At 42.2% G+C, this 26,966-nt stretch overlaps 1 protein-coding gene across 1 annotated transcript in view; it reads left to right on the top strand.

Moving 5' to 3' along the window:
• LOC122811880 (uromodulin-like) overlaps window positions 1-26,966 on the top strand; it is a 728,404-nt gene that overhangs the window by 328,194 nt on the left and 373,244 nt on the right. The window lies entirely within an intron of this gene.

Here is a 26,966-nt window from a genome sequence, read left to right as displayed (position 1 = left end):
TAGTCAGGAAATTTTCTAAGTGTCAGTTTGCACCTATCTGTGTAGGTGCTCTAACATGATAGCATAGGCAGGAGGAGCAAGGAACATGAAAAGAGGGCGTGCCATGCTTGGTGTAACACATTGGATGTCTGTTGGCTGGTTTCAGCTTAGCTAAGCACAGCTAAGTGAGGGGGTGTGTCTGAGGTTGTTTACTGTTATTCCATGAAATGCGGGCATGGTCGCCCCCAGGAGGGGCCATTTATTGATGTTTACACAGCACACAGGCACAAAGAGGCAGGAAATAGCAAAAGGCAAAGGAAGTAGCAGAACAAGGGGAGCGCTGTACAAATCAGCAATATGAGTCTGCAACTCAAAATGGATCAATGAAAACACTCAATAATACAGTAGGCAGGGGGCTGCAGAGCTGACACTGGGAGGACATGTAAATAAAATAAGGGGCAACAGCTTACAATAAAGGAGAAAGTAAGTAGAAATCACTACTATGGGATATTTGAAACTCAGAATGGGCCATGCAAATATAATACAGCTGGCAGGTGACTGCTGAGCTGAAGATGGGAGGACATGAAAAATAAAATATAAGGGCAACAGCACAAAGTAAAGGTGAAGTGAAGTAGAAATCACTACTATGGGAGTCTTGAAACTCAGAATGGGCCATGCAAATATAATACAGCTGGCATGTGGCTGCATAGCTGTAAATGGGAGGAGATGCAAGTGAAAATTAATTACAAAAAGGGCAACAGCAGAATAAAGGCAATCATGCACAAATTACCACTAATGCCTCTAACACTCACAGTGGCCAAAGCAAATCCCTGAGTAATATAGCTGGCAGCTGGAATGTATCATACTCAGCCAATCATACAGGCAGCATCAGCAGCACAACAGTATAAAGTATGTAAACACCTTACAGTCTGTTTTTTTCCCACAATTTCTGTACCATTGGTGTATACATGCAGGGGAATTTAACTTGGAAAATATTAGGGGCTGCCATTGCTTTGATCCATCAGTATGTACTAGAGGGCTGACGGCAGAAAGAAGGATAATGCTGACAACCGCCACAGGCCAAGGAGGAGGAAAAGAGTGTACAGACCCATGATAACCTACCAGGGGCTACATGATCTGGAAATAGTAGAATGCTACAGGGCAGACAGAGACATAATTAAGCAAATCACTCAGCTGTGCCAGCCTCAACTCAGAGCTAGAACCAACAGTGGGGAACCCATACCAGTGGAAAACAAGGTATGTGTATCCCTAACAATTCTAGCTACAGGACCTTTCTAAAGACCTACTGGATGTATTATGGGGGTTGCACAGGCATCTGCATCCAAAGTACTCCACCACTTCCTTGACTCCATGCTAACACATGTTGGTGAGCACATGTAGTTCCCAACTCCCGTGAGGAGAGGACCAGAAATATGCATCTCCTCCACCATGTAGCATAATACCCGGTGATACTGGGTGCTATAGACTGGATGCACATCCACATCAAAGCACAACCTGGTGACCAGGGTAGGGTCTACATAAACCGCAAGGATTCCACTCCATCAACTGTCATGTCATGTGCTGTGCCCAGGGCATTATCATGAATGTGTGTGCTGGCTGCCCTGGAAGCTATCACCACTCCCACATCTGGCATTCCTCACAACTGTATTAGTGGTTTGGCAAGGGGGACATCCCATATGGCCATTTAGTGGGGGATGCTGGCTACGCACTGGAGCTGTGGATGATGACGCCCATCATAAATACACACACACACCTACACAAGAAAGGCATAATGAGGCAAACACACAAACCAGGATCATTATAAAGCATGTGTTTGGGATGCTCACGTCAAGGTTCTGCTGCCCTAACATATCCGGTGGAGTCTTGCAGTACTCTCGAGCCACATGTGCACACATGGTCGTGGTATGTGTTATGCTATACAATATGATCCTGTGGAAACAGCTGCAGCAGGAACAAAATGGGGAAGAACCACACAGCCCCCCCCCCACCATTGCCAAGGCCTTCACAGGCACAGAGGGACTTGGAGGAGGAACATCCTGAGCCTGCCCTTGTAGGCAGACAGAGGTGTGCCCAGTATGCCCCTACCTTGCCAATGAGGTAATGCATAGCACATGCACTGACACTGTAGAGACCCAGGGACTGATCTCTCTCTCTCTCTCTCTCTGACTCACACACACAGTAAAATGGATGCCAAACATCACATTGCCTATACCTTACCATGTATAGGCATGTAGTGTGTGCATCCGTCATAGTCAGCCCTCAAGCACCATCCTCACAACAGCATCAGGCACAAGGTAAGCCAGTCTCGTTAACAAAATAAATGAATGGAGTGGGATGTTATGATAACATATCTATGGTATTGATCAAGCATGCAAGGGAATGGGGTGGCTAACTGGCATAGCAGCAGACTACTGACAGCTCTGTGCAGCAGCTGGAAGTGTATCCCCAGTAGTGGCCTACCTACACCATGCAGTGCCACCCTAGTTGACAAATACCACTGCAGTATATGTGGTGAGCCAAATAACTGGGGGGTCATAGGTCACATGCATGGATGTCAAAATGGGGGTCCCATACCCACCCTCAACCTCACCCAGCAGATCAGATGCAGAAAACCATACAGAAATGTCCAGTAATGGCCACTACATGGCAACATCCATGAAGTCTCCACCTACAGACATTTACACAGTGATATCACAGCAGGCCTGGCAGTGGCAGTATGGCTTTGAAAGGTAAGAAGTATGAAACTACAAATATTTATTCCAGAACAATCTGACCTGGGGTTGATACTGCTATGCCTGTAGTCTCAAAGATAGGCACACCACTATGCTAAATGGGACTAAAATGTTAAGCAAATATCAGCACAGTCTCTGCAAATGTGTATTGTGTACAGATGTGTCCCCAACCCATAGTCCCATGGAAATGCAGTAACATGTCCCTAACCTTAAGCAGCATCCAGCTGTCAACTAGAGTGATGCCTCAACACAAACAGAAAGCAATTATCTGTAACACCCACAGTCATCTTACTGGTACCACCCCAGAGTTGTCTATTGCCAGCAGCCTGGGAACATATGAGCATCAGAATGCACTGCCTTGCTACAGATGGCCTGCATCTGTCACACCTGGCCTACAGGCCTTTGGAAAATGCCTATGCCTCACACACAGTGCCCTGTTAGGGAGCGTCATTGGGTCCATAACACCAACATAATGCAGTCTATAAAAGGCAAAAAAGGCCATGCTGCTAACTGCTAGGAGAAATCCTGCCAGTGTCAAACAGCCAGAAATCTGTCAGAGCTATAAATAATGGTGTGAAGAAGGTCCAAAGAGAAGGACACCTTTGAAATACTACTCTAATAATGTAATAAAGTTATAATAATGATTGTAGTAGCATGGAATGACTGATGGGTCTGAAGTATGAAACTGCAATAACAAGTGTCAGTAATATCTGACTTCAACCCTGAGTGACTTGCAAAACACTTTTGCTGGAAAACCACACTTATTTGGGTAGCCAGCAAGATATATGAGTCAAGGCTGTGGATAATCTGTGATACTCTGTACAGTTGACAGGCAGGGCTAGGAGTTTAAACATGGAAATGCACTCACTGCAGGCAGGCCTAACCCTGGAAGATGGTGACATGTCTCCACCCACAGAACCATATGCCACAGCCAAAGGGAGTAACACACCCCTCCGTGATCACTCATCCTATGCAACATCCTGACCCCAATATGTGTCCATCCAAGCAAAATGAGGTGAGCCATACATATATGTACGACAAACACACACGTCCTGGTTGGTCAAACAGTCTGACACACACAAGACCCTCCAAGTGTAGTCTACCATTGAGGAGAGCCCAATACAAAGTACTGGTAGCTATAAGCAAACATATCTGCACAGGACACCCCACACACACATATCCTAGCCCCTACAACTCTATCTGGAGTCTGCCTGTCACCCTGATCCTGTCTGGCTTATATTACCCAACTGTAGACTGGACATCAGACCAGAGCAGAACATAAATGCACAGAGATTCCATCATTGTAATATATCACCAAGGTACTGGACAATTTCCACGGCACCTGCAGTCAATTTCTTGTAGGCACACCCCACAACAGGCTGGATAGTGCAAGAATGCATGACATTTCATAAACCTTGTGTATGAATCATCCATCCTGTATTCCTCTGGTAAATCACTGTGATAATCTGAGGAGGTATGTCACCAGGTACTAAAACAATAGATGACAGTGTCAAATGGCATATATGACAGATGTCTGCTAAAACCAGCCCTATAACCCTTGCAACTCATACATTACTGAGAGACATTGTCAGAATCATTGCGTGGCCCATTGTCCCCACATTTTGATAGGATATCTTCAGATATCCTTCACCAACAGATTGAGAGGTATGGCCACAGGTTCATAGGTAGGTACTAGGCTATCAGCCCTGGGGCCTATACAAGCCCAGCCAAAAAGGTACCCTGGCTTTTGCCACCCAAGAAAATTACTTTCCTGTGTCACTGTCGAGCAGAGCCACAGAGGTGATCCCTGGGGTGAATTTCCTATTCCCCATCCAATCATCAATATTTTTCTTGAAGAGTGCTAATGAGGAGCTTTGTTTGATATAGATAGGTAGTTTATTCCAGAGTATGGGAAGTCTCTGGGACAGGAATCTATCCCTCCAGCATGTTCTGTTTATTGTGGTGACAAGGTTTAGGTACCTAGAGCGTGTAGCTGGGAGGGTTTGGGATTTCTTTAAGTGAAGCATGTCCAACACCTCTGGGTTTGCCATACCTTTGTATATTAGGCAGAGATCACCTCTGAGTAGGCTATATGCGACGGAGTAAAGCTGGAGTTTTTTGAGACAGTCTGTGTAGGGCATCTGTTTGAGGCTCGTAATCCTCTTTATGAGGTATTTCTGCAGCCTTTCCAGTTGTTGTAGATGTCTTGTGAGGTACATACCAAAAGGGGCAGTGTACTCTATAATGGGTCTAATGAGTGATGAGTAGAGGGGAACAATGACCTCTTTTTTTCTGGATGAGAAACTTTTGTTGTGAGGTGTGCCACATAGAAGGATTTCCTGACTACTGTGGTGATGTGATTATCAAAGGACAGACTACTGTCCACCTGTGTCCCAAGGACTCTTATCACACTTTTGGTGTTATGTATACTACTGACTATGTTGTAGTTCGTGGGTTCAGAGTTTTTACCAAAGGGGATGACAATGCACTTTTTGGCATTGAGCTTAAGGCCATGGCTTTGACACCAGGCATCTGTCTCAGTGAGGCCCTTTTGTAGGATGTCCACATCATTAGGAGTGTCGATTATGGCTCCTAGTTTGCAGTCATCTGCAAACTTTGTTAGCCAAAGACCTTCTGTGTTAGCCTGTACTTCAGAGAAGTAGATACCAAACAGGAGAGGACCCAGGACTGAACCCTTTGGTACTCCACTTGTCACTGGTCTGATTTGGAGTCTGCTACTTTCACAGTGTGGGTTCTGTCAGTGAGCCAGTTGGCAACCCATCTTGTGACATAGGGATTTATACCTAGTTTAGTGAGTTTATCTATAATTCCAGAGTGGAGGATTGTGTTGAAAGCCTTGGCAAGATCTAGATAGGCTGTGTGAATCACCTTACCCTTGTCTACAGCTTTGGTGACTGCTTCAAAGAAGTCTATTAGGTTTAGGAGACATGATCTGCCTTTTACAAACCCGAACTGGGTGGGGTCTAGAGTTTGGAGATTACCAGTGTCTTTGTTTATAAGTTCCATGATGATAGCACAAAACAAGCAGGACTGGAGTACAACAATCTCTGGAATGGAGTCCAACATGTACTATAGAAGTACACACTGGGCATGCTCATACACTTAGAGAAATGTCAGAAGAATCTAGGAATGAACATGCCTTCCCCACCCAGTGCAATTTCCATTGCCCCACCTTAGCAGGCCTGAAGATGTCTGTCACCATAGAAGTCACTTTTGGTAAGTTTTAACCTGTATGCTCTGTGGCATGTGTTATAACTGCATATCACTATAGTACAAGTAACTAGCTAGGTAGGAGTTCTAATCCTGGCAAATGTAAGCATATGTGTTCACAGCTAAAAGATTTTGGGTCCATTCAAACCCAGTACATCTCCCCTTTCCCAACTCTTAGAAGTGCCTTCCATCAGGTTTCAGTCACATCAGCTCTGTGGTATGTGCGATAACTGCATAACATGATAGTACAAATAACTAATTAGGTAGGAGTTTTAATCTCAGTCCTGGTAAAAATAGAAGTGTGTGGGTATGACAGTTTATTTTGCTAGACTGAGGGTGTTGTGTGTTTGTTTGTTTATAGGTGAAACAGTTTTATGCCATTCCCAGCCATGACACTTCACAGTGGCCACCTTATCAGTCCAGATGATGTCAGTCCCTTATCAGCAACATTGGACAGCTGTCAGCCTTGTAAGCTCATGTGCATGCGATAAATGCTTAACACAATAGTGCAAATGACTAGTTTGGCAGGGGTTCTACTCTTGTATCTGGCAAATGAGTGTGTGTGGGTATATATGCTTGTAAGTAGAAGTATTTTGATATGTTTCACACCAACTGCCCTACTCTATCAGTCCTGCTGATGTCATTCCCTATATCAGCACCTTTGGCCATCTATCAGCCCAGTATGCTCTGTAGTGTGTGCTGTAACTGCATAGCACTGTGATACAAATTACTAGTTAGAATGGGGTTATAATTTCACATTTGGCAAGTGTGTGTAGGTGTGTCTGTTTATACGATAAAGTATTTTGATAGGTTAAACACCCACACCACTACTATATCAGTCCTGCTGATGTCATTCTCTTTAGAAGTTCACAAGTGTGTAGTAGGTAATGGCCAAGGAGCCTTAACAAGCCTAGCACATAGAAGGGCCCTACCATTGTGCCACCCAATGTTACATTCCAGTGCCTGAATCAAATATAGCCACTGCAGTGATCCTTGGGTTGAACTGTCTATTACCCATCCACTCATCAAGACTTCTCTGGAACAGGGTCAGCTAGGTGGTCTGCCTGACATGTATGGGAAGTGTATTCCAGGGCATGTGCAGCCTCTTGGTGAGGGACCTGTCCCACCAGCATGTTGTGGTGATTGTGGAACTGAGTTAGAGGTCTCTACAATGTGTGGTGTAGATGGATTTATATGTAAGCATTTCTAAACCAGCTGGGTCAGACATGGCTTTGTAAGTCAAGCACAGATAGTTACTAATTAGGTGATATGACACAGAGAATAGCTTTGGTCTGCTGAGCCTGTCTGTGTAGGATGTGTATTTAATGCCTAGGAACCCCTTTGTGAGGTGCTTCTGTGGCTTCTCCAGCTGTAGCAGGTGTCTAGTGATGTACATGGCAAAAGGGCCATAATACTTGGGGAGTGGTCTAATGCGGGAATAGTAGACAAACATCATAACCTCTGTCTTCCTGGATGCAAAACCCTTGGTAATGCAATGTGCCATATAGAAGGACTTCCTGACCAGATTGGCAATGTGGTGTTTGAAGGAGAAGTTGCTCTCAACCTGTGTCCCCAGATCTCTTATAATGCCCACAGAGTCCATTGGGCTCCCATTGATGTGGAACTTACTGGAAGCTGAGTGTTTTACCAAAGGGGAAGATGATGCATTTTGTGTTGTTAAGCTTCTGTCCATGGTTTCCACACCACTCATTGATCTCAGTGAGGCCTTTCTGTAGTATGTCTATATCACTTGTGGAGTTCATGATAGCTCCCAGATTGCAGTCATCTGTGAACTTGGTCAGCCAGAGTTCCCCTGTATTGAGCTGGACTCCTGAGAAGTAGATGCTAGACAGGACACTATCCAGTACTGATCCCTGTGGGACCCCACTCTTGACTGCTTGCCAGTCTGATTTGGAGTTTGCCACTGTCACACTGTGTTCTGTGAACCAATTTGCAAACCACCTACTGATATAGGGGTTAATGCCTAGTTTGTTGGGTTGACAATAATCCCTGACTGAGGAATTGTATCAAAAGCCTTGGTCAGACTGAGGTAGGCTGTATGCAGTGCCTTATTGTCATATACAGCCCTGGTGACTCACTCAAAGACATTAACCAGCTTGAGCAGGCATAAACTGCTATTCATAAAGCCAAACTGTGTGGGGTCCAGAGTTAGGAGATCACCCATATCTTGGTCAATCAGGTCACTGATAATGCACCCATACCCATACATAGTAAACTTGTCAGGCTAAGGGCCAAATAATCCCCAGGGTCTGTAGATGCTACTCCTTTATGGAGATGGATGACTGTGGCAGTGTGTCAGTTTGGAAGGACAATGCTAAGGTGAGGCTGTGACTGACCAGGGCACACAGATGTGGTGCCAGGTCTCCTTATTTGTCATATAGAACACAGCTACAGATATGTTGGTGTCCCATGGAAGCTGTATTCTTGCCTGTGGACAATGCAGGTCTAACCTGGCCTGCAGTAATGCTGGGTGCTTGGCATTCATCTGTCATTGTGATTGTCCCCTGGGGGAGTGAGAGATAAAACTGACATTGACTGTGTTAGCAAGACTGTGGCCAAAATCTGTTGTATCAGGACAGGAATCAGCATTGTGAAGTAACTCACAGCACTAGTGGCTATTGCTGTGGAGGTCATTAATATAACTATTAAGGGTCTATATTATTTGAACAAAGTTTTATAACATCGAATACCATATGGTCAAAATTATAAAACTTTAAACACTAAAAAAAAAAAAAAAAAAAAAAAAAAAGTAAAGACTAAACACTAAGCTATGGGTTGTAGGTAAGCGGCAAGCCCCCTGCACCCTCCACTTTTTAAATATAACAACTCTGAGACTGCACTATAATGTGATAAAAGGAAGACTTCCCTTTACTGCACTGGAGTGTGATCTCGGAGTTGGTATATTTAAAGAGTTGGGTGGGGAGAGTATACCCCCATGTACAAGAGGGCTTCCCCCCTGGTTTAGCACATTAGTTGACTTTTTTCTTTTTTCTTTTTTCACTATTCAAAGTTTTATAGCTTTGACCATATGGTGTCACCCATATGGTATTCAACATTATAAAACTTCATTCAAATAACAAAGACCCAACTATTAAAGGCTTTTGTGATTGTCATCAGTGTCTGCTGCAAATCTTCCTTCATAGCTGCTTATAGGTGATTCCATGAAGGATCCCAAGTTGTGTTTGAGGCTGATAAGGGGGTTCACTAGTCATGGGACACCACCATTTTCTACAACAGTGTCCTCCTTCTGTTGTAGACTTTAGTAATAGCAGGGAACCATCACAATGGCTTCCAGTGTTTGGAGGATAGTGTCTGTGTTCTGTTGGCTATGGCTAGTACCATGCATCCATGTACATGTTTGTGCAGTGCATACATGTATGATGTGACAGTCATGCATCTATTTCCCATTGGCATGGGTGCAGTGAAGTCATCCACCCCAGTTTTTATGACAGCAATGTCAGCATTGGAGAGGTTTTTCAAGGTGGTTACCTTTGTGGGGGGTGTGAGTGAGATGCTGATCTCCATGCTGATTACATCATGTTTAGATCTGACCAGGTAGAGATTGACAACTATGGTAAAGCAACAGCCCCATATGTAAGTAATCAATACAGGTCAAGGCTGTTGCATCCTCTACTGGGGCTCGGTATGAGTCTGTTCAGGCGATTAAAACTGTTGAATTCCATGAAGCGTTGGGCCAGTATACTGGTGTTTGACTACTTTTCCCAGGTGATGGAGGGGTAGCTGAAGTCTCCTCTTATGTCAGTCTTGGGTTGGACCTTCATAGATGCCCGGATATTGAGGAATGTGCCTTGACACTCTAGGGACATAGCTGGGGACTGATAGTAGGTTATGGTGTGGATTGCACTATTCCGCAAAGTCAGTTTTACAGGAAGTATCTCTGTTGCATTATGTTGGGATACTAATCTGGAGCTGTGCATATCCATTATGGATATGGAGATAACATCACCTGTGGAGGTGTGTTCCATGTTTTGGCACTAACAGCTGTAGAATGCATCATAGCCTGTTAGTGCAGGGCTGCTGTCTGCTGCTGTGAACCACCTCTCCATTACAGCACCAATGTCAATGTCCTCCACTCTGAGGAGTACTTTGAGTGACTACATCTTGACAGTTAGATGTCTAGTGTTGAGCAGCATGACCCACAGATTGCATACATGTCTAGCTATTACGGTGGTAATTTGATTTGGAACACTGCTTAATAAGGCACTATAGGGGTGGCAAGACACTTACCCTGTACCTAGAAACCCAGGGCTGACAGATTTAGGACATCTCTGGCAAGACATTGGGGCCTGTCAATCATGTTATCCAAAGCAGAGAGATGCTGGATCCCCTGAGACTGACACAGAACATGTAAGCCAATGCTGCACTCAAATATCTGTTGTTAGTACTGCAGCATCATTCTGGTGATGGCAGTATACTGCTCAGAGTTACTGTCACACCTACCTGGACCACATAATCTGAGTGTTCAACCATGTCTCTTGTCATGTAGCCCAGGGAGGTGTGCCAGGTCATTCACACCCACATGGGCGATGACAGAGTGATACTTGTAGTTGTTGTGGAGTGGCCTGACTGGGTGTGTCATGTGTTGGATGCTGGCACATGATAGACAATTGGCTGTTACCATCAACATAGTGAGTGGGACATCTGTGTGCCACAGTACTGAGTCACCCATGATCACTGTATTGTGCAAGGTGGTCAGCCTCAGGAGCCTAGGTTGAGGGGCACACTGTGTAGGAGACATATGTGTCCTTTCGCATGTGCTATGTCATGGTGTCTGAGTGGGTGTCTGTTTTGCTGGTCTGTGCTGTTTGTGTAAATGTCCATTGAGTGCCTTTGTGAAGGTGGGTGTGTGGCTTTATAGTGTATGTCAGAGCTGTCATAGTGGGTGTTGTGGTGAGCTATGTGGTCCACATAGTGTGGTGCAGGTGTTGATCTCATCTCTTGACTAACTAGTCCAGTCTTTGATGGAGGGTGTATATTTCCACATTTGGTGATATAGGGGTAACTCTTACTGGTCAGAGTGTTTGGAGTTTGAGGAGAGGGTTGTCTGTGTACATGAGGCATTTGCAACAGTGCCTCAGACTGGACAAGTGCATCAGGTTAATGGGTGAAAGCACAGAAAACAGCACCTCAATCATGCTGGGAGGGGTGGTCATAACTACTAAGTACTGAGGCTAATTCCATGATGAAAGAGTACTGCTGATGGCTCCCAGGTGTGATATATTTATTGATGCAATAACCTGTTGAAGTACAAAGCTATGATGCTATTTGAAGTGCAAGACAGAAAGAACTAGCAAGATGTACTGTAGAAACTGAAGGCAGTCTTCCTGCAACCTGTAGCACTTTACCTCAGCTGTGCAGTTCTCAGCACCTTTGGCCAGTTGTAAGTCCAGTAAGCTCTCTAGCACATGCAGAAACTGTGTAGCACTATAGTAGACATAACTAGACAGGCAGCAGTTCTCATCCCTATACTGGCAACAGTGTGTGTGCATGTGTGTGTGTGTGTGTGTGTGTGTGTGTGTGTGTCTGTGTGACAGAATCATGTACTGTGTGGGTTATACCATTTTTGACTTGTGTACTATCCTTTACACTTCCCCTCCAACTTAGAAGTTGTGTTTATGTCATTCACCTTAAGTACCTTTGGACTAAGTGAAATTGTATAAGCTCTGTGGTGTGTCTGATAACTGTGCAGCACTATAGTAGAAATAACTAGATAGGCAGGAATTCTCATCCCAATACTGGTAACTGTGTGTGTGTGTGTGTGTGTGTGTGTGTGTGTGTGTGTGTGTGTGTGTGTGTGTGTGTGTGTGTGTGTGTGTGAAAGAATCATGTACTGTGTGGGTTATACCATTTTTGACTTGTGTACCACCCTTTACATGTGCTGAGGAGGGGTACTGAGTATATTGGGAAAAGGATAGTAAGGACAGACATAACACAACTCTATGGGTAAATGACTATGAATATGAGGTACACATTAGGTCAATGTGCAGAACACTGGACACCTGAATGATATGAGCTCAGTATATAACATGCAGCTCAACACACACATCTGCAGCAGTACTTTAATCTGCACATGCTCTGTACAGCTGTCTTATGTTTGCAAGACAAAATGTGTATCATAGTTATATGCACAGGTAACATATGGATATGTACAACATGCCACTAGCTGGCCTAGTCACTATAGACAGAGCCACATGCTCTTGCCATCAGTGCTGTTCAGCAGTACATCAGTAAAGCCAGTCTTGTTGAGACACATGATTTCAAACCTCTATTTTCCATCTTTACAGACCATATACTGCATTCAATTACTTGCTTATGTGTTTCACACCTTTTTCTTTTTTTCTGGAATTTTCACAGATATATCCTTTTTTTATTTATCATACTACTTCATCTTTGCACTGATGGACTGTCTTTGACAGAGGTGGTTTGAATAGATGGCAGTTTGTCTTTTGTAGGTAATGCTCATTACCATGTGATGGCCTGACCACCAATTGGTGTTCCCCAGTTGCTGACTGCATCCAGAACAGCTGTGTCGTTATTCCAATAGCCAATGTCATGGCAACACACTGCTATAACTGAGTACTCCATGTGCGAGTTGTCCCTATCCCTTACCTGTGAGGAAAACATCCTGGAGGTGTGTGAGCTAATACCTCTTAGAACAAGACCTGTGGAGGCAAGGCAACTAAATGGTGGAGAAGATTTAAGACTTAGGGGCAGAATGTAAATATTGCTGTTATATGCTTTGATTAATGCTTATTTAACAAGGTTTGTCTGAACATGCTACTTCTGTATGGGTTTCAGTCTGACCAAGTTAAGTGTCTGCATAGCTCTCAGCTGTAGGTCTATCCACATAATGGCCAGAGGTTTGCCTGTTATGTTTGGTATGTTCCACAGACAGGTGTTGTCCTTGGCAAATTAGTAGCATACTCTGGTGATCGCAGTCAGTAAATTCTAACATCCATTTGTATTTCACACTTTATATCCCTCAGAAATTATATGTTACAACAGGGTCTATATTATAAGAACAAAGTTTTAAATATTCGAACAATATATGGGCGACACCAAATGATCGAATATTTAAAACCTCACAAGTGTGAACGGAGATCGCCATAGGGAATTCTTCCCTTTACTTCAATGTAGTGCAATCTCGGTGTTGGCATATTTAAGTAGCGGTGGGTGTGGGGGGTGCAGGGGGACTTGCCCCCCTGCTCAGAGTGATCAGGTAGGTTTGTGTTTTATTTTTACATTTTTTTATTTTGGTTTTGATGTTTTACAACTTTGCTCATATGGTGTCACCCAAATGGTGTTAGAAGTTGTAAAACTTTGTTCTTATAACAGAGACCCGGTACAACAAACCCTGTAAAACTAGCAATTTCTCTAGTGTATGACAGCAATATTTCAAGCATGGCCATCTTTTTGGGCCTCTGTCCAAATTATGTCTGGCTTTGTACAGATGCCATACAGTAGGAGGTTGATAGTCAGGGTCTACCATTATTTTGTTCTGTCATTCCTGCTGAGAGGAAAGGGTAGACAAGATGTGGGACTCTGTACATTCAAGAGGTCGGTGTATGGACAATGCTCTTAGATGCCCTTGTAACATATTTTATGTGGTGGAGAGTAACAAGTGTTTTAAAACTAGGTTGTTAGAATATGTGATACATATTACTGATGAGAAAGAAGGCAGTTCTATGACTGTACATTTTAATACTTCTCACCATGGGGGTAGAAGTCATGAAAGAATATTTATGTATAGAATCAGTTTAAATTCTTAAATGTGATATGTTATCCCCTAGGGGGTTAAATGAGTTGTGTCTGAGGTGAACTGTACATTTGAGAGGTCTGTGCATGTCTGGCCATTGTTGACAGACTGCTGGGATTGTGTACACATGTCAAGTGTATATGTTATATTGGCTGTGTATGGAGGGGAGTAGATGTAAGTGTTATGGCTCCTTTTTTATCTGACTGTGCATGCTGCTTCAGTGTCTGCTGGTCTATTGGCTGTATGCATTTGTAGCAGCAGACTGAGATATGTCCTGTACCATGGTCAAGATTTAAACTACATTGAGAATTGGACCACTATATGTAGGGGTAGTGTGTGACTGGAAAACTATTATGTATTTCTTCACACAGTCTGTATACTTTACTGTTCACCTAACCCACTTGTATGTGAATGTGACTGTGGTAGAATTGGTTGTGGGTATGCACTTTCAAACTGGTATCTAATTCTTGGTGTTGTAAAATCCCTGTAGTGCTTGGCATCCCAAAGGGGGATGACAACACATTCATTGACATTGAGATTAAGGCCATGGCTTTGACACCAATCATTTGTCTCAGTGAAGCCTTTCTGTGGGATGTCAACATCACTTAGGTAGATAATTGCTCCCAGCTTGCAAACATCTGCAGTCATTGGCAGCCAGAATCCCTTCATGTTGACATGGACGTCAGAGATGTTGATACCAAACAGGAGAGGTCCCAGGACTGAACCCTGTGGAACTCCACACATGACTTGTCAACAGTTTCCTTGGGCTCCAGCTACTTTCATACTGTGGGTTCTATCTGTGAGATGGTTTGCAACGCACCTACTGTTATAATGGTTGAAGTGTAGCTTATTGAGTTTATCCATGAACCCTGAGTGGGTAATGTTATCAAAGGACTTGGCCGGATTGAGGTAGGCTGTATGAACCACCTTGCCTTCATCCACAGGTCTGGTGACTGACTCAAAGAAGTTGACCAGGTTGATTTAACAGGCATGATCTACCCTTCACAAAAAACAAACTATGTGGGATCATGTGTCTGGAGATTCCTATATCCCTGTTTCTTAGGTCCATGATGGTGCTTTCCATAGCTTTCAATGACCACATTGTCAGGCTAATGGGGTGATACTTCCCTGGGTCTGCAGCCACTCCTTCTGTGTGGAAAGGGATAACTGCAGCAATGCATCAGTCAGCAGGGACAAAGCCAGAGATGAGGCTGTAATTGATCAGGCCACACAGGTGAGGTGCCAGTTCACTCTGTAGTTCATGTAGAAGACAGCCAAGGATATTGCCAGGTCCAATAGAAGTTATGTTCTTGGTCTTGGACAGTGGTGTGTTAACCAAAGCAGAAGTATTATTGGGTGCCTGGCAGTGTAGTGGTATTGTGATTGGTTCTTTGGGGTGGGGAGAGGGGTAAAGTTGCCACTGAATTTGTGTGCCAGTATATTGGTAATATCTGTTGCCTCAGTATAGGCATTACCATTGTGCAGTAGCTCAGAGCACATGTTGGTATAGCCATGAAGATTCTTTACATAACTATAGGAGGCCTTCTGGATGTCTTTATTGTGTGCTGCAATTATGTTTTCACAGCAAGCTTTAAAGTATTTCAGGAAGAATCTCACCTTTGTGTTGAGGCTGATAAGGGTTCTTTTTCCAGTCTTGGGACTTCACCTTATTCCATATCAGTTTCCTCCTTTTGTTGTAGAGCTGTTTGGGCAGGGGACCACTAGACTAGCTTCCGTTTTCTGGAGGGGATTGTTTTGTTTCTGTTGGATATAGTGGAATGCATGCATTTGTGTACGTGTTCATATTGCATTGGTGTGTGTTTAGAGGTCATTCAATTAGTCTCCATTTGCAAGGGTGCCATGAAGTTAGCCACCTATGATCCTTCGAGGCCAAAATTGGCATTGGAAAGATTTTCCATGGTGGTTACCTTTGCAGGGAGGTGTGAGGGATGTGGATTTCTATGGTCATGACATTGTGGTCAGATCTAACCATGGTGGAGTTGACAATTGGTGTACAGCAACAGTCGCCCATGTTAGTATTGACTAGTTTGATAATGTTGCTACCTGTAGTGGGCATAGAAATGAGCTGGTCCAGGCCACTGGAATGGATGCATTCCAGGCTATATTGGGCAAGTGCATTGATGCATGGATAGCTTTCAAAGTTAATGGAGGAGTAATTGAGGTCAACCAGTATAACAGTGTTAGGTTGGACAGCAGTATTCTCCAGGGCATTTAGGAATGTGGGGTTTGACTCTTGGGACATGGTTGGGGACGTATAGAAGCCTACAACTTGAATTGCTGTCTTACCCTATGTTAGCTACACCTGCAGTATCTGTGATGCATTATGTTGGACTACCAGTGTGGTTGTGTGTGCATCCCTTGTGAATAAGGAGTGCTTCAAGTGAGTGCCTTTTGATATTTATACTTCTAGTGTTGAACAGCATGACCCTCAGTTTGCATTTGTTTGTAGCTGTTATATATTTAGGTATATATATATATATATATATATATATATATATATATATATATATATATATATATATATATATATATATATATATATATATATATATATATATATATATATATATATATATATATATATATCGGTCTACTTCATTTCACCTAACTTCCAGTTCACTGACTTTCATTTCACTGACCCCATTTCACTGAAATTTCATTTGACTGACACTTCATTTCACTGACAGTTCATTTGACTGACAAGTATTATTAGCAAGAAAATGGAATATGCCCCCTTCCCCACTGTAGTGCGACCCTGGAGTTAGAATATATAGTTGGGGGGGCAGCCCCCCACTTCATTTCATATGATATTGTTAAGTTTTGATATAATATTGCTTAGTAAAAGAAAAGTAAGTGGGGGGCTTTGCCCCCCCACACACACCCCGTTTTGGGGGGCTGTGCCCCCCACACCCCCAACTATATATTCTAACTCCAGGGTCGCACTACAGTGGGGAAGGGGGCATATTCCATTTTCTTGCTAATAATACTTGTCAGTCAAATGAACTGTCAGTGAAATGAAGTGTCAGTGAAATGAAATTTCAGTCATTTGGTCTCAGTCAAATGGGAGTCAGTGAATTGGAAGTTAGGTGAAATGAAGTAGACCCATATATATATATATATATATATATATATATATATATATATATATATATATATATATATGTGTGTGTGTGTGTGTGTGTGTGTGTGTGTGTATTTATTTATAAGCTTTTCCATATATGTTTATGTATATATGTATATATCTTACATGTATATCTCTACAGATATATTTTGTGTCTACATTTGTCCACATATATGCATCACCATACATAGATGATGCATGTATATATAGAAAACCTGACTGATTCTACTAAATATTTTCCCTACTGTTGAATGACTCTACTGACTGATATGTTCGGAAAAGCATCAGTATGTTGTACAGATCACATGGTGTAGTGGTACATTGCTCTGGCTATGGTGTAACAGGGCACTGGGTTCAAGAGTTGGCAGGACTTATGTGTTATTTGAAGGCAGAACAACTGCTGCTGGAAACAGAAGGATAAGGGCAATATTTCTTAGATGTCACTAGGTTTGGCCCCTTAACCCTCTTTTTGACATCCTTTGAAGAGATTTGTTACATTAAGAGGTTTGGGGTATGGCTCTGATGTGCAAATCCTATATATACACACACACACATATATATATATATATATATATATATATATATATATATATATATATATATATATATATATATATGGGGGGGGCATAGTACCCACCTGTTCTGGTTATATATTGTCCACTTTACAATTCAGTATGTTGAAATTTAGCATTGTAAGATTTCAGTATTATGGGTTTCAGTCAAGTGATTTTTCAGTATTTTGCATTTTCGGTCTTATGGTCTCAGTCAAATGAGTTTCAGTCATATGAGGTTTCTATCATCTGATAGGGATCCATATATATATATATATACATACAAAACATGACTAATTCTATAGAATCTTTTCCCTACTGTTGAATGACTCTGCTGAATGATAATGTTTGATAAACATCACACATACATATGGCTCAGATGGCTTAGAGTTGGATTGCTGTGGCTATGGTGTGTATGGTCCTGAGTTCAAGATTTGCAGACGCTGATTATTTTGTTGCTGGGCCATACAAGGGCTGTTGGATACAGAGTGATTAAGGCATTTTTCAGCAGTTGTATGCTAATTCTTGCTAAGCATGCATATTTCAGCAATGTTTACTCCAGCTAAGCACAGCTGAGCTCAGTTTAGCATTGCTCAGCTGTTATTTTATGGACTATCATTAGTATTATTACTTATTATGATTATTATTATTATTATTATTATTATTATCATTCTTATTTTATGTACTTTCATTACATTACATTCTTTTGTGGCTATAATGTCTAGGACACTAGTGTTTATGTGGGAGTTTCACATCTTTACTACACTGACACCTTACAGTTGGACCTGCTACACTACCCTGGTCAACAACTGTGTAATATTCACTACCTATTTATAAAAAGTATATATTTTATCCATGTTTCACATATGAAAATAATAAACTGCTTTGGGGCTTGAACCATGACTGATTTTCTGTTAAGCAAGCACTCTAACCACTACACTATTCTACTTTCATCATTTTGGTTGTATCTTTCTATTTAAATCCTTTAGATGTTTAAACTCTGCTATGCATAAATGCATGATGAGCATACCCACTCAGCTGTGGTTAAACTTTATTGGGAACAGAAAAAAAAAATATTTAGCTTTGTGTTCTTTATGCACATTGCTTTTTGCCTGTTAGGGCAGGACATCTGGACAAAGCCTGACATGATGGGGGGAGAAATAGGGACAGATTTTAAATATTACTCTGGACAATGTAGAAAGCTGACAAGATAACATGCTTTGCATTGGCATGATGTTTCTTAAGAGAACAATGTCTGAAACTGCATTGCTGTCAATATTTTACGATTTCACTCTTTAATGATTTTCCACTATTTTGCCAGCCAGCCATCTCATATGTGGAGTGGACCACACTTATGAGACTAACATCTGGCATTCTGTGAATATCTGTACGGTTGAGGGGTATGTGTGTGCATTTGCACACATTTCCCACTTCTGCAGCATGCAGAAGCACCGTACAGCTTTAGCAATACACAGGATGTTTCTCAGAAGCAGTGACACACCACTCCGTATTGTTTCCTCTTGCCATTTTCATTTTCAGTGTCCAGTGGCCAACTTCACACTTCTTAAGACAGAAATGGCAAACTTCATGACACCCATGCAGACGGACAGTAGAGGTACAACTGCTGAAACCTACAAAAATGCACTTTTTTAAGCACTTACATGAATGCATGGATCATGCTATCCCTAATAGAACCAAGATGCTATCCTCCAAAAAAAGGTAGCCAATCTGGTGGTCCTCTGCCATAAACAAACTCTACAACAGAAGAAAGAAACTGTTGCAAAAAAGAGTAAAATCCCATGACTGGAGGAACTCCCTGGTCAACCTCAGTAAGAAGCTGAGATCCCCTCATAAAATCTTCCAAAGCTAGTTACGAAAACAAAATTTCCACTGACTCTAAAGGCAACCACAAAGCATTCTATAGCTATGTCAAGAATCTCAATGGCAACACTCAGATCTGCTCTGAGTTACAGCACAATGGCACTAAATATACAGAACCAAATGATATTGCCAACATCCTGGCAGATAGGTTCAGTGCTAACTTTACTCCCCTCTCACCCCCTAGAGGGCCCATCTCTATACCAGAAGAATGCAAAGTTCCTGTAATCACGACTGCACAGGTAAAAAACACACTCTCCAAAGCCAAGAACACAGCATCCATGGGACTTGACAATATCCCAGGCTGCATTATACATGAACTACAGAATGAACTGGCACCCTACCTAAGTACCATGTTCAGTCATAGCCTCACCTCAGGCTTTGTGCCTACTGAATGGTGCACCATGACGGATATCCCACTCCACAAAGGGGGAGCCACAACGGACACTGGGAACTACCACTCCAATAGCCCAACAAGCCTGGTCTGCAAGGCCATGGAATGTATCATCATGGAACTCATAAACAAAGACATTGGTAATCTCCAAACTCTGGACCCTACCCAGTTCAGATTTGTAAAAGGCAGATCATGTCTCCTAAACCTGAATGACTTCTTTAAAGCAGTCACCAAAGCCATAGATGAGGGCAATGTGGTTCACACAGATTATCTAGATCTCACCAAGGCTTTCAACACCATCCCCCACTCTGGAATTATAGATAAGCTCACCAAACTAGGTATAAATCCCTATGTCACAAGATGGGTTGCCAACTGTCTCACAGACAAAGCCCACACTGTGAAAGTAGCAGACTCCAAATCCGACTTCAGACCAGTGACAAGTAGAGTACCACAGGGTTCAGTCCTTGGTCCTCTCCTGTTTGGTATCTACTTCTCTGAAGTACAAACTAACACAGAAGGTCTTTAGCTAACAAAGTTTACAGATGACTGCAAACTAGGAGCCATAATTGAAACTCCTAACAATGTGGACATACTACAAAAGGGCCTCACTGAGACAGATGCCTGGTGTAAAAGCCATGGCCTGAAGCTCAATGCCAAAAAGTGCATTGTCATCCCCTTTGGTAAAAACTCTGTACCCATGAACTACCACATAGCTGGTAGTCTACTTAATGCTGAAAATGTGATAAGAGACCTTGGGACACAGGTGGACAGTAGTCTATCCTTTGATAATCACATCGCCACAGTTGTCAGGCAATCCTTCTACATGGCTCACCTCATCACAAAAGTTTTCTCATCCAGAAAAAAAAGAGGTCGTTGTTCCCCTCTACTCATCACTCATTAGACCCATTATAGAGTACAATGCCCCTTTTGGTATGTACCTCAAAAAACATCTACAACAACTGGAAAGACCACAGAAATACCTCACAAAGAGGATTACTGGCCTCAAACAGATGCCCTACACAGACCGCCTCAAAAAACTCCAGCTTTACTCGGTCACATATCACCTACTCAGAGGCGATCTCTGCCTAACATACAAAGCTATGTCAAACCCAGAGCTGTTGGACATGCTCTACTTAAGGAAATCCCAATCCCTCCAAGCTACATGCTCTAGGGACCTAAACCTTGTCACTACAATAAACAGAACATGCTGGAGGGATAGATTCCTGTCCCAGAGACTTCCCATACTCTGGAACAGACTACCTATTTTTGTCAAACAGAGCTCCTCATTAGCACTTTTCAAGAAAAATCTTGATGATTGGATGGGAGATTGGATGGGAGATAGGAAATTCACCCCGGGGATCACTTCTGTGGCTTGACAGGGGCACAGGAAAATAATTTTCTTGGGTGGCGAAAGTCGGGGTACATTTTTGGCTAGGCTTATATAGGCCCTAGGGCCAATAGCCTAGTACCTACCTATGAACCTACCTATGAACCTATGATGTTATTTTTTACATGTCAGTGTCTGCGGACACTGAATACTGACATAATATTAGAGCTAAGCTCTAATATTATGCCAGTATGGCTTAGAAAGTGCCATACGGCACTTTCTGAATGTAGGGGGCATGCTTAGTGTCCATGCACTGCTCAGACATACCTTCTGCACTCATACATGATCGTGTCCATTTAGAGAGTACAGTAGTATGCCTTCATGAATATGCAAGGCACACTGCTGCTGTACGCAGACACAGAACATTCCGTGCAAGAGTAGCTTATTCTTGTACGGAGTGCTCATGAATCCTGAGGTAAGTTTATTATTCCTCATGTTTTTACATTTTATACAATGCCAAAGTTAGTTCTTTTATTGTCACATTATATTCTGCATGGATAATAATTCTGCATAATTCATCTTAATGAAATTGCAAATAATTATTACATTCAGACAATAACGCGATAGAACGGAATTATCCAGATTTCTCCGCATGCCTTGAATTCCGACAGGATATAGAATAGAGCTTCCCTTTTTTTTCTCTCAAATACAATACTAAAATGTTTTCATTTTTTGTATCTTTTCTTCTGCAAGTTGCTCAAGTAGGTGCAGAACTGCTCTTTACAGTACTACTGTTTGGTGAATGTCCTGTTTTATTCAGGCGATAGCTATGGTGGCTATTGCCCTGTGACTACTTTTGGTAAGCACAAATATCATGAGTTCTGTAAATACCTGTGACTTTACATACTAACTACTAACTCTATAAAGTTAGCACTTCTGTCCTATGGATTTACAACCATAGTATGTTAAATAAACCTAACTTGTTTTTTAGCATCCAGACTCATTAACCTTAATGTTTAGCTCTATAATTGTATGCAGTGCAGTGTTAGTGATAGTGTGTACTCTGTGGTACAAATTAAAGTGACAATCTTCAGACACAGGAACTGCTCTGCCATGTGTGCACCTTTGTATGTGTATTTTCTTGGACATAGTTCTGCTACTGGACATTTGTACACAGAAATATCAAATTATAACTTCACAGTGAAGGCACTATTCAGTGCTAGGAGCCTAAATAGAAATATACCAGCAATTTAGGACCTCCTGCAACTTTAACACATTCATATTTGTGTAATTACTGAAACATGGTTCCAAACCAATGACAGCACTTTGGCCATCTAAAGGGATTAGTGGCTAATATGCTGTTATTCCCTTTGGCAAATGAAGGAGGGTATCTGCATCTCTCATAAGCATCACAATCTCATGAAAAATTAATGATCCTGAACTGGTGCTCCTGGAGATCAAAATCACTGATAATAAATCCAGCTATTACTTAATTGCTAAGTAAAGATCCCTATCAATGTCCCCGAAAGGTCAAAATTTTGTGGGTTTGTGCTTAATTCCCCAGAGCTACTCTAGTTTTGGCTGCTTACATGAGCATTATAGAGAATCTGCTGTATCTAAAGCTGCCCACTGCTAAAAGAATGAACATAAGTGTCAGTTTTCACTTCTCCTGATTGGTTTTACTGTATTTCATAAGAATCCTGTACTATTACATTAATCAGACTTTAGTAGAGTTTCAAAGCTGAACTGTTTCCATTGCTGCTTTTGTACCTAATTATATTCTGTTTGCTAGTTCTGCTGAACAGTAGTATCTAGATTGTATGGTTTCCCTGTACTTGAGCTCTAAAACCATCATTTATTTATTAATAAGGTTATCTGACTGCACTCTAGTGGCAGAAGTGTGCTGTAGCAAACCTGTCTGAGTTAGAGGCTGCTGGCTAAAAGCTTATTGTGTGTTTTCTGATTGGCCTGTAGGCCTTACTGTTGTAAAACATGTTTTTCTGATTCTATACCAGCCCAGTGTTTACACGAGTGGCAGCAGTGGTTAGCATTGCCCTGTATAGATGCAAACTCTATCAAGTTAAAATTTTCTTTAGAATAGCTATCTCTGCAACCTTCCCAAGTCCAGCTGCCACTCTAGTAGGATCTCAAATATATACAGAGCAGCAGTGCCTTGTTGGCCAACTACAGCTCACACTAAGTATAGCAGCCATTCTTCATCCGTGTGCTATCATCCCTTTTCAGTTAACTCTCTCCACTCTTCTCCCTGGTTGAAACCAAAGTAAAAAAAACTGATACCATGGATAGGCATTTTTTTGCTCTCTCTGTGGCCAGTCTGGTGGACATGGCCATCCTGAGGCAATGTAGCAATTGTGATGTATGATGACAACTACTTAATCCTGAAACAAACAAACACAGTATGTGAGAGAAGTAGTTACATTATGAATATTAAGACATGGCTCTCACATACTGACAAATCAAATGACAGGTTGTCAGCACACACATATCATTTCCTCACACTAAATAAGGTCTCGACACATAAACCCACATATGTGGATGTACTCACAAGTAACTTACCAAAACTTCAGAGTCCATCCATATACTGCCCTCAGAAATGATATACAAGCAAAAACCAAGTAAACACCAACCACTGCACATAAAAATACACATCACACTGTCTCTACAAGCAAGCCCCTATAGTGAAACTCCACACATTCAAACATCTTGGTCATGGGAGACTCCATTGTGACATACAGGGATGTCCCCCTCACCAGGTTGGATAAAGAGAGGGCTACAGTCAGTTGCCTGTCAGGGGCCAGGATTTGCCAGATCACACAGGCACTTAGGTCACTCAACCACAAGTACCAGTATGACTCAGTCATAGTCCAAGTGAGTGTGAATGACCTGAGATGTTCCTTCCTAGACTACATGAAGAGAGGCATGATGGACCTCTCTGAATATGTGTTGCAAGTTGTTTTGAGCCTCACTTGAGCAGCATTCTACCCTAACCAAGAATGATACCATAATACAAACAGAAAATTAATGAATTCAATAATTGGCTTAGTTACTGAGGTCATTTCAAGGGGATCCTGTATTTTTCAGCTTGGGATGACATGAGCGACAGACCGTGCTGCTTTGCCAGAGATGTATGCACCTGTCACTGCTAGGCATTTGAATAACAGCCAAGGCATTAGTTATCCCCATAGTGCCATTTTTAGACAGTGCCAAACCAACAGACCTACCAACATAGCAAATCCTTCTAATGACAAGCTGAAGGTAGTACTGCTCAGTGCTAGGAGTCTTAACAAAAAACTGCACTCCCTGGAAAATCTCCTAAACCTGGAGAATGCTGACTTCTTGGTAATTACAGAGATTGGTTCAAGGATGCAGAAAGCACTCCAGCAGTGCAAGGCTACAGTGCCTATCACACATTCAGACTACCCTCTTTAAAGGAAAAAATGAAAGCAAGAAGTGTTTCCATTTACATAAAAAAACAATCACACCTCTATATTTGGTCAAGCAGGATGACTTTCTTGAGTGTCTCTGTGTCCAGCTGAACATAAGCAAAATCCACCATCATATCATCGCTAGCTACATTTCCCCAACCATGAACCATTAAAATCACTCTGCATATCTGAAGTTACTAGAATCACTTACCACTGGGAAACCTATATGACCACTTGCATAAAGGCTCAGAGATTCCTGGACTTTTTCAAATGCAAATGCTCTGAAACAGCTGGTCTGCAATCCCACTAGGGGCTCAAATATCTTCGTCATAGTGCTCACAAAAATGGGGGAGCATTGCACCCCCCCATTGTAATGTCCTCATTGGTAAGAATGGATCATAATAGAAATTGATCTCCTTTGAAATAAAAGCAATGTAGAACCCCTATAAAATTCTAATACTATAAAGAATTTTTCCAAGGCAAATTACATTCAATTAAATGATAGCATAGGTAATTTTAAAGCTCCCCATAACTCTGAAAATATGGAGGCATATGCAGAAGTATACATGAATGCTCTGTACTACTACTTAAACACCTGCATAGAGAAGGCAGTACCTGACTGAACCAAACCCAGGTCTATCCAGAGAAACAGCCCCCCCCCCCCCAGTTGACCTCTGGCATAAATAAACCATAAAACAGAAGGAATAAGTTCCTGTCTAGAAGTAAGTGGGATGGTGCACAACAAAGAAAAAAATCCCTCATTAACCTCAACAGGCAAACCAGGGAACTAGCCAAATCTTCAAAAGTTAAATACAAGAGTAAAATAGCCTCCCAAGCAAAAGATAATGGCAAAGCATTTTCAGTTGCTTCTGAAATCTAAGGGAAACACTCAACAATGGGCTGAGTTGAGTGTAGATGGCCTTATTGAAACTCAACCAGAAGAAATAGCAAACTTGCTGGCTGATAAATTCAGGTGAAATTTCACCCCTCATCACCTCTGGTCACTCTGCATGAAATACCCCCTACCATTCCTCTCTCTGTTTTCACAAAAGAACAGGTCATCACTGTGGTCTCTAAAGCTATAAACACTGCATCAATGTGCTTTGATGGAATCCAAGGGTGCCTGTTAAATAGCTTTAGACAAGTCCTAACACTGTTTAACCACAGTCTATAGACAGGCTTTGACCCAGTGGAGTGGATGACAGAAACAGTCATCTCTCTGCACAACGGGGGGGGGGGGCATCAACTGACCCAGGAAACTACTGACCCATATGTCTGACTAGCCTCATTCACAAAGCTATAGAAAGGATAATCATGGACATGATTAACAATGATATAGGAAATCTGCAGTCTCTAGACCCAACCCAGTTTGGCTTTGTCAAGGACAGGTCCTTCCTGCTCAGTCTGGTGGACTTCTATGAGAAGGCCACCAAGGTCATGGATAAGGTAAGACAGTGCATACTGCCTACCTTGACCTTGCCAAGCCATTTGACACAAAACTCCACTTAGGTATTAAAGATAAATACAACGTTGGACATTAACATCTATGTTATCAGATGGATAGCCAAATGGCTCACAGGTAGGACATGTTATTAGAGTTGGGTAATCCAAATCCAGCAAGAGGCTAGTCACAAGAGGAGTACCACAGGACTCAGTGCTGGTCCTCCTCCTGTTTGGAGTATACTTCTGAGATGTCATGGCAAATGTAGATGGCTTTTGGCAGCTGACCAAGGTTGCTGATGACTGCAGGTTGAGGCAATCACTGACTCTCCAAACAATGTTGATATCCCACAGAAAGGTCTGATACAGACTAATGATTAGTGTCAGAGCCATGGCCTCAGATTAAATTCAAAGACATGCATAATAATACCATTTTGGAAATCAAATGCCCTTCAAATTACAACATTGATAGCATGCCCCATGAGTGGATCCAGTGGTGAGAGATCTGGGTACTGAGATAGATGGTAAACTGAATATTGATCATCATGTGTCCATGGTGGTGAGGAAATTCGTCTGTGTGGCTAAGCTTATAAATAAGGACATGACTTCCAGATCTAAGGATGTCATAGTACCACTGTACTCATCCCTCATCAGTACAATAATTTTATACAATGCACCTTGTGGCATGTACCTCACCAAGCACCTACAGCAGTTGGAGAAGCCTCAGGGAATTCTCACCCAAAAAATGCAGGATATAACCAACATGTCATAAGTGGACTGATTAAAGGCCCTATGACTGTATTCAGTTTTCTACCGATTACTAAGGGGTGATCTGTGTCAGAGCTACAAGGCAGTCTCTCACCCAGCCCTGATGGAAATGTTGCATTTGCAAAATTAAGTGCATGAAGGTTACCCACTCCAAAGATCTAAACCTGATCTCTGACATGAGTAGATCATGCTGAAGAGACAGATATGTGTCCCAGAGATTGTCCATCCTCTGTAACAGAGTTAGAGCCCTTCCCTGACT

This window comes from Protopterus annectens, chromosome 1.part1, assembly GCF_019279795.1.
Source record: "Protopterus annectens isolate FY-2018-M chromosome 1.part1, PAN1.0, whole genome shotgun sequence".
In the NCBI taxonomy this organism is placed as follows: domain Eukaryota; kingdom Metazoa; phylum Chordata; order Ceratodontiformes; family Protopteridae; genus Protopterus; species Protopterus annectens.
This window is presented reverse-complemented; position numbering and strand designations above follow the sequence as displayed.